The 14278-nt window shown below is 39.4% G+C and overlaps 1 long non-coding RNA gene across 1 annotated transcript; it reads left to right on the forward strand.

Moving 5' to 3' along the window:
• Window positions 1–12050: 12050 nt before the first annotated feature.
• LOC141907668 (uncharacterized) lies at window positions 12051–13994 on the forward strand. The gene is made up of 3 exons (XR_012619533.1): window positions 12051–12190; window positions 13221–13256; window positions 13857–13994. It is a non-coding gene; the product is annotated as an uncharacterized LOC141907668 (long non-coding RNA).
• The last annotated feature ends 284 nt before the right edge of the window (window positions 13995–14278 follow it).

The following is a 14278-nucleotide window of genomic DNA, read 5'->3' on the forward strand; positions in this document are numbered from 1 at the left end:
GTATGTATGTATGTATGTATGTATATATATATATATATATATATATATATATATATATATATATATATATATATATATATATATATATATATATATATATATATATATATATATATATATATATATATATATATATATATATATATATATATATATATATATATATATATATATATATATATATATATATATATATATATATATATATATCAATACGCATTCATAAAAACAAAATGTATTATCACAACACGAACACTTTGTTGCATCGTGATTACCACCGTTGAGTCGAGTAGATACACAATATCTGAGTAAGAATAACAAGAGAAACCGAACAATAGATTCAGCCAAAAAATGAATATTTCTGAGGTGTAAAACTGGTATATATTTCGTGCGACGTCTGATGATGGTTTTGATAGTATTAAGCCGACACGTTGCTCGGAATATATATTTCAGTTTTACCTTAGAACTATTCATTTTTTTTCTGAATTTATTGTTGATTTTCTCTTTTTATTTCCACCGCTGTCGTTATTGAAATGTAATTTTCCGATATTTAGTCCGATGAATTGTAAGGATTAGGAAATGAGGTCCGTATATATCGGTTATTAGCGGGTGAATTCATTGCGCGTAGTTTTATGGTCGCGTAATTTGAATTATCGATAAATCGCAGTTTCGGGCGCAGACTCGATCGAAATTCAGTTAATAACACGACGATACTCGTGATGAAGAGATAAAGCACGATCAGGTAATAGGTTTAACGGACCTCGCGTTAATGCTCGAACCAGACATCTTATACAAAATCAAATCCCACATTAAGATAGCAAACAAATATTCATCGGACTTCCTATTTTTATACGGTATTCCTGAAGTTGACTGTCGACGCTTTGATACAAATCATTTTAGTTCAAGGAAGCAACTAAAGATTTCACTTTTTATCTTATATTTAATCATTTGGATTTTATTTTGTCGTTAAAACACGGATTCGGAATGTTAACAAAATATCTGATATCATAAAACGATATTATCAATGAGCTGTTGAAGAAAATGATATTTCAATCTGTAGTTATCTGCAAATATCTTACATCAACCTATCGAGTAAAACTGATGGCCACCGTTTCACGGTAAACGCGGACAAAGGGTTAAATACCGACAGTACCATCTTAAGAATTAACTTAAACATGTTTAGAAGAAAAGTAGCCACATTTAGAATAGATAATTAGGTTAAACCCTCAGGAGACTGGTTTTAACCTTATTATCTAAAAATAAAACTAGCGCTAATAAGGTATTTGATATCGACGCATTGTTTTTAATTAATGTTCAGTAAAGAGAAAGCCTATAAACGCTTTCCCCGCTGAAAACAAGCTGTTTATTTTATTAACGGCGTCAAAACAGTTTCACGCGATTGATTAAATCTTCGCGGCACAAACCGACGACGCTTTTCGTTAAGACCCGAAAAGCTATCATGCTACGCAATAAAATATGATCATTCCGGCTCCCCGAAGCTTTCTGAAGCTTTTCTTGTTAAAATTGTCGATTCCTCGCCGACGTCCTATCTACACATTCTGATGTATCGGTTACCATGGAAACGACGCTAACAGCCCAGCAATTTCTGGTTCTCTTGAGCGATAACCGTGATCAAATATCATTAGCGTCACGGACGGCAATGGTCGAACGCGATATCTTACGTTGAAAGGAGCATTTCGTCGCGGAGATAAGATCAAGAGCCTCTCTATATTTAAACATTAACGTTTCCTCTTTACGGCGCGGTTTATCGCCCATTTCTGTCCGTTTACGCATAAAACCGAAACCGTTTCCACCAGAGAGGAATTCACACAGCTTCTGACCATAACGTGTATATTATTTTCTCTTCTGAATCTAGTATAGTCTAAGGGGTAAATTACTACACCGCGATGCGAGTCGTTAATTTTGATTCGCTAAGATGAGCAGTTAGTTCGCAAGTTTGTATCCAGGGTATCTCGTAGGTCTTGTTCAAGACCCTCAAATGTTTTTGAGTTGCCCTCTTCCGAATGAGCTCTTAACTTTTTATTACCTTATAACATGTATATGCTTCGTACTTGTAAATCAGCATCAGTATCAGCATATAAGTGAGTGACCGCTCTGCGATCGTGCACCGTTTTGATGGTATTAGAACTAGAGTAACCCGCAGTCTATAGGTAAATCGACTAAAGCATCTGTCACAAAGTACCCTTCCCTTTTAGAACAATTTAAGAAATCTTCACATTGGCCCGTTTTTTGTTATTCTTCGCACGAGAATTCAAAACTTTCGGTTCTCTCGCGCGAGAATTGTAAAAGTTTGGGGTTTTCTCGCTGTTCAGTTCATAAAGATTTTTCCAACCAAAATGTTTTTTTGAATACTCTCGCGCGAGATTTGTTTTCATCGTTCCCCTAGCTGTACAGAAATTATTTTTAGTATGGCCCGAATCAGCTACCATAGTTTTATGTCGTTCGATATATGGAAATCAAATATGAAATCTGCATTATTTCAAGCATCATTTATAAGAGAAAATAGATATACAATCGAACCGAAGGCAAAGAAGAAAAACAATTGAAAATCGGAAGATGAAATATTAGTTTAACCCTTTCAGTGCGTCTACACCGCAGTGCGGTGTACGAATCAGTGATGGATTTTGCTAGTACACCGCACTGCGGTGTATTGATTTAATTAGTAATTACTAATTATCTCTCTTGAAAGATGGCAGCACCTGTCAAACATAGTAAAATATTAGTGAATAACGATACACCGCGCCGCAGTGTAGACGCACTATAGTGCTATTCCTGTTATTCAACACACTAGGGTGGAATTTTAAAGAATTTTTCAAATTATCTCCAGCACTTTAGGGTATTAATAAGTCAGCACTGAAAGGGTTAAACATGAAAAGACTCTCATCTCTGCATCGACAGTAGATCTGTTTTTGACTTTTGGGTGTGTCGTGGATATCTGAATATCTATGAATCAAACGAGAATCATAACTCATACTGCTGCTGTTTATAAATATATACGTATTTTGTTTTCAAAGTATGCACCATATACGGATAGATCGATGCATGCTAGCACACCTATATAGCGCACCCTCGAATCGTATTCCAACGCGCGACCTTGAGGGGTTAAATGTAACTGAACCTACAGATATGAATATTGAACGGATTTACGTTTGTATCGTATATCGTCTGTCATCGTAAAATCAAGTGTATCAGTTAACTTCGAATCAATACATCGAAACATTAAAGCTTACTCGACTTACTCGAATCTTTACGACGCCCATTCCTCCTATAGACGTATGAACAAATAATGCGTATATTGAGAACAGTTTGATGTTGTTTTGCGGTTTACACATTGTTGTCAGGGATCGATGTTGATTGAAGAGAGTCCTGAAGCAATCATCTCTCCGCGGGCGCTTCTTCGTCGTTCGGTAACCATGGATATAAGTCGACGCATTTCGTAGCCAAGCTCTCATTTCTCTCTCTCTCCCCCTCCTTCTCTCCCTCTTCTCCCCTCTTTCTCACTCTTCTCTCTCCTCTCCCTCTCTCCCTCTCTTCTCCCCTCATTCCATCTCTCTCCTCATCTCTCATTTCTCTCTCTCTCCCCCTCCTTCTCTCCCTCATCTCCCCTCTTTCTCACTCTTCTCTCTCCTCTCCCTCTCTCCCTCTCTTCTTCCCTCATTCCATCTCTCTCCTCTCATCGTTCTTCCCTCTCGTTCCCCTAATCTCCCTATCACTGGATCCTATCTCTCGCCCTCTCGCTTTTCTTCTATCGATGAGAATAGTGATCAAGGTAAATTTGATATAAACGCCCTGAAATATATCATTCATCCTGGAAATACCCGGTTTCGCAGTAAAGTGAGTCATGGGCTGAATGCAGTTATTCAATTTCCAATGAGTTAACCCTCGAGTCAAATGTTAAATCGAGAACTCTGGGATTGGGTCCGGTAAGTCAAAGTGGAATATCGAGTTGTTTCTTCAAACCATAAACTCACGTGATGCCCGCGCTGCTTAATCATCTTGTTCGTTGAAAGAACCGCATTTCTGCTCTTCAAAAAAAAAACCCGGGCAGTTCGGCGGAACAGTCACACGGCGCGAATCCGTGCGTAATTAGCGATATAGTGTGTACTCGATCGAATTCAGAAGGTTTGCAACCGGAATCACATGTCAATATTGAGTCGAACAGACTATAACACCGATATACGGATTGTTTGCCGAGTAAATCGCAATTACGATCTACGACAGTAACGCCTCTCGTTGCAGTACCAAGGATGTAAAATCCTTGATGAAACCCTTAAATGGCGAAATCCAATTTTCCGTCAATTTGAAGTTGCCGAGAAAAGGACGTTAAGTTTGTGCACTAAATCATTCAATTTCATTGAAACTTCTAAGAAAATCATGTTCTAGTTTTTGTGGATACATTCCGCGTATGGATAATTACAGACCTACGTTTCAATGATAATGATAACAATGATATATAGATAAAGCTGCTTCCAAAACTCGTCGATAACAACGAAAATGATCAGACTTTCAATGAACCTATGTTCTCGGATGCTGCCAAACTATAATTTGTGATGTCTTAAGGATTATCAGGACGCCGACATTCTTTGTGCAACTCGGAATGGAATCTGAAGAATTGGTCGTGAGTTAAGGCTCGGAAAATACTTAAGGAAGTCCGGAAAATAATTTCGTTTTTGCTCGAAAGTGTGTCAAAAGTCTGTGTTCGTCATGTTCGAAGAGAGAGACGAGATTACTTCCTTTAGACCTGTTCATTACAAGGACTTCGAGTTCAACTACGCGTTAACCAGTGATTTAGCTCTGTGCTGGGGGAGTGGGGGGGGGGTGTAGACATGGATTATCGGATTGACTGATTTGACCGGTACAATATCTATCCATGTATAGGAATGAGCAGCGACCTAATTCGACGTCATCGGTTTGTGTTGACGTCAGCCTTCTCTAATTCGATTCCGCGTAATCTCAATATAAGACGTATCAACCATTCCCTTCATCTGTCTACTTGTATAGAGTGGGCTTAAACCAGTAACCTTTTGAAAGCTACCGTGCGACACAAGAAATACCGCGCAGAAATCACTGTCATCTTCTTCTTGCAGTCGTATAGCCAGAGCTGCCAGTTCTTGATTTTCAGTATTTGTTACTATTTTATAACGAGAGATACTGATTTCATTTTTTCATGCGTACTGAAATGTGAAAAATGTTACTGATGATCTCGTTATTGATTACTGATTACTAATTTGAATTATTTTCATTCATTCAATAAAATGTCAATGAAAGAAAATTCGATCTATTTGACAGCACTTTTCAGAGGTTGGAAGCCCTGTATAGTTGAGATTTTAGACCAGTCTACAACCATCAGTTCTATAGCCGATCTACATAACAATAGTTTAGACCGGTCTTAATAGTTCAACGTTTCGACTTTAAGTCTTGACTAGAAAACCGGCCCCTGAACCTATCGAGGTTCAAACCTTTTTCTTGACCACCGTGTTTCTAAATCTAATTTGACCTTGGAAGTCAACATCAATTCATATAGACACGTATCATCGGAGAGAACCGAATCCCAAGATAATTTACGGACGGTTGTGCGTGTGTGACAGACCTATTATCGGTACACGGTATAAATCTAGGCGATCTGAATGACGGAATGCCGATCACGTAAAGCTGAAGGGGGAACTGATCCTTAGGGAAAATAATCATCGCAAGCAGCCCTGGCAATCAAAAAACAAGCAACGCCTACAATATACTAGATCTTATACCTTAGACGCCATGTTGTGCAAACCGTTTTTTCGATTGTCGAAAATGATCGAAATTATGGCCAAAAAGTTCCAACCCTTCTGACTGATTATACATTATACCAAGGCACTGCTGCAAAATAAATGCTCGGACTAGTTATCGTTCAGAGAATTCATATAAGATCAGATACATTTAGGAAAACTCGTGGGTTGTTGGAACCAAGTTACGTATGTACCAAATAGCCCATGCATCCCTTCAAAACCTACACACAATTATTGTTTTGATTTTCAGAGACAGACGCTTTTGAGAGGAAGTTTGATCAAAACATGTTTTCACTCCACAACCAACTGAGTGCAATCTCAGGGCATTATCAGCAGTTGAGTGTTTCACAGGTTCACCCGATCCTGAGTTGTTCTACGGCGCTATATAATCCTTGTTCACTGGGTGAAGGGGAGAGCTTGGAAACCAGAAACTATGCCGTCACGGGATTCGTTTACGACATAATCGAACTAGAATGTGGCTGTTCAGAAATGCGAACATGCTCGGCGTCCCTCGTCGTTACTAAATCTCCGAATCCCATTCGGTAGCGGCATCCTCTATAAGTCCCTTGTTGTAATGATCGCTGAATCTCCGAGTCTATCGTTACTCGCTGACGTCATTTTGTAATACGAACCGCTTTAAACGAATGGTTTCTTATGACGACGACTAAGACGACCTCAGTGAATACACCAGCACCAGCAGCACCCGCATGGCTCGTGTATTTATGCATAGACAGTAGTGCCGCGGATTGATTCCCTCCCGTGGGTGAATTACAACGATCTACTTACTCATCAGACGCCGTTAAATTGCCCATAATTCTATAAAAAGACGGTCGACGAACTTAACGACGTATAACCGTTAATTATTTTGAACTTGAGACTAATAAAATCACATCATAACGCGAACTATTTAATCATCGTATACCACGTCGTCGGGTAGACTGATGTTATACTGGTGGAACTCGATCAGTTCGTGCTGTAACGATATGTAGATGTATGTCTTTCCAACGGTGCCAGAAAAACCGTACGACCACCGATTGAACAACCGATATTTTCTAGCCAACTTTTTTGCAGTCATGTCCCATACCCATGATAACATCCCTTTATTCAAAACGATAAGTAGTTCGAAAAGATTCATTTAGGTGTAGTTTATTTCGACGTTTTGACTTATCCAAATTTTAATCATCTGGACCCAGTTTCACAAAAGGGATTAAGGCCTCAATCGATTTAAGATGAACTGAATTGATGAAGAAATTAAATCGATTTAAGAGATAAACCTTTTTGTGAAACTGGGCCCAGGAATACTGGATCAGATATAATCCTGAAACCGTTACTTTGAATATAGAATAATATCAATCGTTCGCCATACGACCACGTATTTTCTATTTCAGAAACCGCAGCCACCACAAAGCTTTCGTGTGTGTGAAAATGATTGAATCTAATGAAATCGATGATGAAATGTCGTCTATACACATATTCGTTACTTTCAGATTTTTAGCTGACGAACAACTTTTTTGTAACTGAATTATGGCCTAAGGGTCGATAGTGAGACGATGCGATTCGTACACGAGCTGAGGATATGAAACTGCAGGGTATGTGTGCGTGTGCGTGTGTGTAAAAAAGCAACACGAATAAGGATAATTCAGACCCCTACCCCGACAGTTCCACAGTTGCGAATTAAGATTCGACCCCATTTTGATTTTAACACAGAGTTAACCCTAACTCACAACTGCGAAACTGGATTCAATTGTCGACCATGATTATTTGACTCGAGCGTAAAATAGATTTTATTGCGGGACTTATTCGCCCTAATCATAGTTTCGGAAATGAGTGTAGCTGACTCCTCTGGAATCTGCGATCAGTAGTATACGACTGTGTAGATTGTATATAAAGCTTTCCTCGGTCGATGCCGTGACTCTAAACGTGTATCTGATACTGCGACGTTTGAGCGAATCAATCATTTTATTATGTTTGTTTCTGTCCAACTAATCCGTTTCGATTAACTAGAATATACAAGGCGTTCAAAGTGATATGAGCTTAAGTAAAATGCATTTACGCCCGTGTGTTACGTTTACAAATAAAGCTCAGTATGATACCAGTTGCGGATACCAACCAATACAGGTCCCATATATTTTGATTGGATTTAGTAAAATACTAAGTAAAGATATCTTCTGCAAAAATTCTTGATCCACAGGACGATTTCACTGGAACCTTTTGCAGTGCAGCTGCACGGTGCAGCGTGATAGACATAATAATTCAATATAATGATGATGATAATTACCTTACATAGAAACCAAATTGGAAATGATAATATCAGTGATGATAATACAAATTATAATAATTATTATTACTATTGATCCTTAAATCATAATAGTATCATAAGATTTATATTATATTATTTATTGTCAACAATATTACGCAATATATGTGTTATTTTTCAAGGCTTCAATAAAACTTCAAGTTAGTTTTCTGGTTTCTTTCTAGCAGGTGAGATACTGTGATACTGCAGTAAGGCACAAAACTGGAAACATCCGTATAAGTGGATTAGAAGTGATCGGGATCTGAGTCTATATTATATTCTATGCAGGCGTTCATCGATATGTGTCATGTCAAATGTGACGTCACCCAATACGACAGCGAATCATCCAATCACAACAAGCACCGCCAAGTCGTCATCAACGACCGTCATCGTTCAAATCGAAAAACAATACAGTTTATTCGGTTTAGGTAAGAGATAATAAAAAACGCGTGGGGAAGGCGAAACAACTGTCTTCATCACTAAGAATACAGCAGTGTACCTGCACCATAATATCATTTTGGTACGATGTGTTATTGAGATATGACCGCAATGTGCAATGTACTATCGAAAAAGCGTTTGCCGGGACGCCTGAACCCAGGGGCTCAAGAACGTTGAAACACAATATTGAGGGAAATATAAAATTCCACACTAAGGATGCGACGAGTCCGAAATATTTCCTTTATCTATAATAATTTAATCAGATGTTTGAAGTATATCTGAAGATGACTAGTCTAAGTCCAAATGTCGAATAGATTATCATCTCAAGCAAATTATCATTTCTCAAATAATTATCATCTCTCAGACTGTTCGGTTTACCTTTGCTTATTCTTAGGGTAGGATTTTATAATATCTTTAAACAACATTAACAGTCTTTCAGCGTTTCTTAATGGTTGATATAGCGATGAATCCGTGAACGCGTTCTCAAATGTTTTGATACTTTCTCAGTTTGTATCAAAAATATTGCCCATTTTTGGTCCTTAAGTCCTGAAAAATTATTTATTTTCAGCACAAATTCATACAAACGTGTAATCTATACCACAAAAAACTTTATAAGGCGGACCAATTTATGATGTTATGTGTGGGCCATAGAGCTCAATATCTGCCTGCGATCACAACTTTCAATTAAGATTACGTAAGCTACTCGTGCCCATAATGCGGCAGGTACTACGAAATAAATCCCAGGACGTGGAACCCATGTAGATTTACTGCGTGTCGTTTCACCTCGAAACACATCAATAGAACAGTGAACTCAAAACGACCCCATTGCTTAATTAGAATTATTGGAATATTCACTAAATCGAATGAATTTCTAATTATTTGTTGATTATTTCATGCAGGTGACAGGGCCAGCGAGGAACTGTTAAACGTTATATGGGTAACATCAGCGATAGTATTAGGAGTCGGAATAGTAATTATGGTAATGATCGGAGCCACTCATTTTGTTCTTCGTCTACGGCGTCGAATGAAACACGACTATATCGCGGATAACGCGTCGCTCGACGATATCGGCGAATTCACCGAGCAAGGTTTGACTTTGCGTAGTATTAAGATTCAACAAGATTTCAGCGATTTCGACGTAGGCTCGGTATCTATGCAGCCTATCGATGATTTTCTAAACGACAATATGGGCTACGAAACGGACGATATGGAGGACATGATAATGCCGGGCAGTCGGCGACCTTCGTCGACGTTCGGGACGAGTTTCCGCGATCGGAAAGGTTCGGATCGCAGCGGCGGAAATCGTACTAATAAACCGGGCATCAGGGGGGAATCTAAGAAGCATCGATCGACGAGCAAAAGTTCGGATCGTTTTACTTCATCGGCTGGGAAGTTATTAATCACGGATAATCATCATTTGACCACGGATGATCGACATTATCGAAAGACGTCTGACGATGGCAGTTACAACGGTCGATATTTGAATCCGGCGCAGTCGCAAAAAGAACAAACAGTCGCGATAATCAGTTCGGACATGCGCAACGATACGATTCGACCTCAACCGAATCCGAATAAACCGACTCATAAGCCGGTCAGGTTTTGATATATCCAGTAATCGTTTAAACTGTTTTAGAATTTCGGGTTCAATCTAGGCTTCATCGTCCATGTTTTTTTTTCTTGATAGAAACCTCTGCTGAGGAGAATGCATAATGATTTATCTATATAGGTGTCCATTTTCGATATCATAATTATCATACGTATAATATTTCCAGCGTCGGCAGCGACATTCCTCGTGAATTCAATATTTCTAACTTTCCACTTTAGAAGAGCATATTCAAGATCGAAGATCTCACAAACTGTAATTCTTTCAATCAACAAAACTATGTAATATCTTATCAGTTCTCTTTCATATAGACATCTGGACCCGGTTCCACAGTCAAGGCTTAGACTCAAGACCAGTCTTGAAGATTCAAGATCACTTAAGTCTCGAATGTGGAACCTGCCCCTGGACCTGGTTCGGCAGTTTTGGGTTAAGTTTGAAATTTGAATTATTGTAAAGATTCATTTCCAATTATTGCACCCTAGAGTCAAATTCAAACTCACAACTGTTGAACTAGGTCAAAACTGTAGAATTGGGTCCAGTACGTAGGGTGTTAGCTTAGAAAAGGACACAAGATTGGAGTGAGGTGAATGAGAGAGGTTGGTTAAAGGAGAGAGGGAGAGAGAGAATTTATTCTATTACGATATGATGAACGTTTTTTAGATATTTCAATCTTCTTGTCACCAACAGATATTATCAGTGTTTTATGCCTGCAAAATACAAAAGCACTTTTAAAAAGCTTGATAATTGATCTCAGTATTTAAGAAACATCATTTACTAAAAACATCATTTCTGCTTCTCGCTGTAGATAATAAGAAGTTTTTACAATTTCTCGAATTTGTCCATTGAATAAAGCATAATGTTAATTACCAGGCGTCGCATGAAGTCAGACGTCAAACTTTTTAACAACACGACTTCTCCATACAATCTGCATGTTAACAAAATGTCAAATTGCGATGTAAAAAGAACAATATTGTAACCATTTTTGGTCAAAGTATGATATCGACTACCAGCGCGCCACCTGGCGTGAAGATACTTTCAAGACTCAATATTCACTTACAACATAGTTAGACGTCATTCATATGAATAGCTATAATGTATCGCGAGGTAGGAGGTAATATCATAAACCGAATTCGTGGAACACATAGCAAACACTTCCTCTTCTGGTCAATGATGCAAACTTGACAAAATCCTGTGCAGTTGAACTCGCTCGATTCGTTATCTATCTCCCTTTTTGAGTTTCAATATCTATCTATATTCAAACCAATTCATTAAAGTGTGAGTGGTCATTTGGATAAGTTTTGAACCCAATAATCGTCCCAACTACACGCTATGACTTAAGGCGAGTTTAACTGAACTTAAAAGACGTCATGTCGCATTCGATATGTTCAAATACAGTAAATAGATTATTATTGTTGGTATGAATCACAGACACAGAGATATTCAACAATCTATTGTTCTTCATTAGATATACAATTAATAGTTGTTTTATTATATATTATTCAAAAAATAAACCATTTGTTGAAGAGTTCTATAGTTTACGTGTTATGTAGATTGAATGCCATGGATTGAACGTCCCAAATTCAGTCCAAAAATGTGTTTTGAAATGAATATTTCATACTAACAGAATGGTGTGATATTTTACAAATTCTGTTTACTTTCCCTTATTTGACAGTTGACGTTAACGTGGATTCATATTTCCATTTCGTAGTCCAACTGCTCATCTGTTCAAATTAAACTGCAAAAACAGTCGTTTTGAGTTACTCGTTTACAGCCCCTCATCCAACTATTTTCTAACGTCAATATAGCTATTCTTATTTTATGATCAATTCAGCGATTGACATGGACATTGAAATGCAAGCAGTCTATACCCGGTACTCAATCTAGACAATATGGACGTATATACTTACTATATGAACGTATTGGAGTGAAAAAAAATCGATCACTTCATCAAATCGATCACTTCAAGTCTATGTTTGGTCAGCTAACACTTGCGCTAGGCCTGTGGGTCCATATAACCAAGAGTCAGAACTGATGATCATGACTCGAATCAGTTGTTCTACCAAACACGTAAGTAAAAGACATGTAGATATCACAACTTGGCGAGGCCATAATGTTCGCTGTAGCGGGTCGGGTGAGACGAGTCACGACTGTTCGCTGTAGCGGGTCAGGTGAGACGAGTCCCGACTGCTCGCTGTAGCGGGTCGGGTGAGACGAGTCAGGACTGCTCGCTGTAGCGGGTCAGGTGAGACGAGTCCCGACTGCTCGCTGTAGCGGGTCGGGTGAGACGAGTCAGGACTGCTCGCTGTAGCGGGTCGGGTGAGACGAGTCAGGACTGCTCGCTGTAGCGGGTCGGGTGAGACGAGTCAGGACTGCTCGCTGTAGCGGGTCGTGTGAGACGAGTCAGGACTGCTCGCTGTAGCGGGTCGGGTGAGACGAGTCAGGACTGCTCGCTGTAGCGGGTCGGGTGAGACGAGTCAGGACTGCTCGCTGTAGCGGGTCGGGTGAGACGAGTCAGGACTGCTCGCTGTAGCGGGTCAGTTGAGACGAGTCAGGACTGCTCGCTGTAGCGGGTCAGGTGAGACGAGTCAGGACTGCTCGCTGTAACGGGTCGGGTGAGACGAGTCAGGACTGCTCGCTGTCGGGTGAAACGAGTCTGGACTGCTCGCTGTAGCGGGTCATGTGAGACGAGTCTGGACTGCTCGCTGTAGCGGGTCAAGTGAGACGAGTCAGGACTGCTCGCTGTAGCGGGTAAGGTGAGACGAGTCAGGACTGCTCGCTGTAGCGGAACGGGTGAAACGAGTCTGGACTGCTCGCTGTAGCGGGTCATGTGAGACGAGTCTGGACTGCTCGTTGTAGCGGGTCATGTGAGACGAGTCAGGACTGCTCGCTGTAGCGGGTCAGTTGAGACGAGTCAGGGCTGCTCGCTGTAGCGGAACGGGTGAAACGAGTCTGGACTGCTCGCTGTAGCGGGTCAGGTGAGACGAGTCCTGTGATTGTATTTTGGGTTAAGCGTATAAAATGCCTGGATCTATTTGGGCCACTTGATGGTTCTTAATTGAATTTGTAATTTATTTCAATTTTCGTGTCATCAATATAGGAGCGATTTCTACAAGTATCTGCTGTACAATGATCAGTAAGTATTCTAGATCCAGGTTCCAAGTTGTCACTTACCGTTAACATTCGGGTCGAAACAGATCATTTTTATTGTTTCAACTCCAGTCTAAACAGTTAAATTTTAACTTAAGCTATGTCCTGGTAACATGTATATTATCTGAACGATCGTTTTTTTTTGTGGTTGGATTTTTTTTTTTGTCGAGTTCGTCGTATCGTGGCTGGCTATTGCTTAGTGATCTGGATTCAGATCCACAGTTCTAAATTGAATATGACCTTTAAAGTTATATGATTGGAAATGAGCTGATTTAACTCGCTGAGTTAACAGTAACTCACAACTGTGGACCCGGGCCCCGATGGTATTTGCGAGAGTGCGCGGGGTCTTAATCGTATGGTTCTGATAGATTTAGAGGTGGTCATCTTGATGTTCCTCAGTTGCAGAACCTTGTTAAAAAGATGGACCCCGACCAACCGGGAAACCGGTCAGTGAGGAGACCCTAATACTACTACCGCGGTGGTTGGCTCGAACATATGTAAAAGTCTACCTAAACTTATCAAAATTGTTTTATTTCTACAAAATAGCGCACTGTCACTGTTCATCAATCGACTCTATACATTTCAGGAAACGTTTTGCGTCTTGCACTTTTTATTGCGTCTGTAATGGCCATGGCGGTCGCTGAAAATAATGAAACACCTTTAGAGAGAATTGCTCGATGTGATCATAATGGAGCATGCAATTGTGGATAGATGGAAGAATGAACCAATCTTCAATTACTGTCATTAAAAAAAAAACATCTCAGTGTTAGTTATTTCTAGAAGAAACGGTTGTATCAATGAATCCTCTGTAGAGATGTGATTCATAGAAACAGCCGTATTTTCATAAGAATGTACTGAATGTGATGACTGTAATTAGAATAAAGATGAATGAATAACATGATAAAAAATTGACGTATTGCGTTTATTTGTACGAATGACACTCGTAGTGACATTTGCTACGATTCTATGGCGTGTTATGTTAAAATTGAATGTTTTAAGTTTATTTCA

This window comes from Tubulanus polymorphus, chromosome 6, assembly GCF_964204645.1.
Source record: "Tubulanus polymorphus chromosome 6, tnTubPoly1.2, whole genome shotgun sequence".
Lineage (NCBI taxonomy): Eukaryota > Metazoa > Nemertea > Palaeonemertea > Tubulaniformes > Tubulanidae > Tubulanus > Tubulanus polymorphus.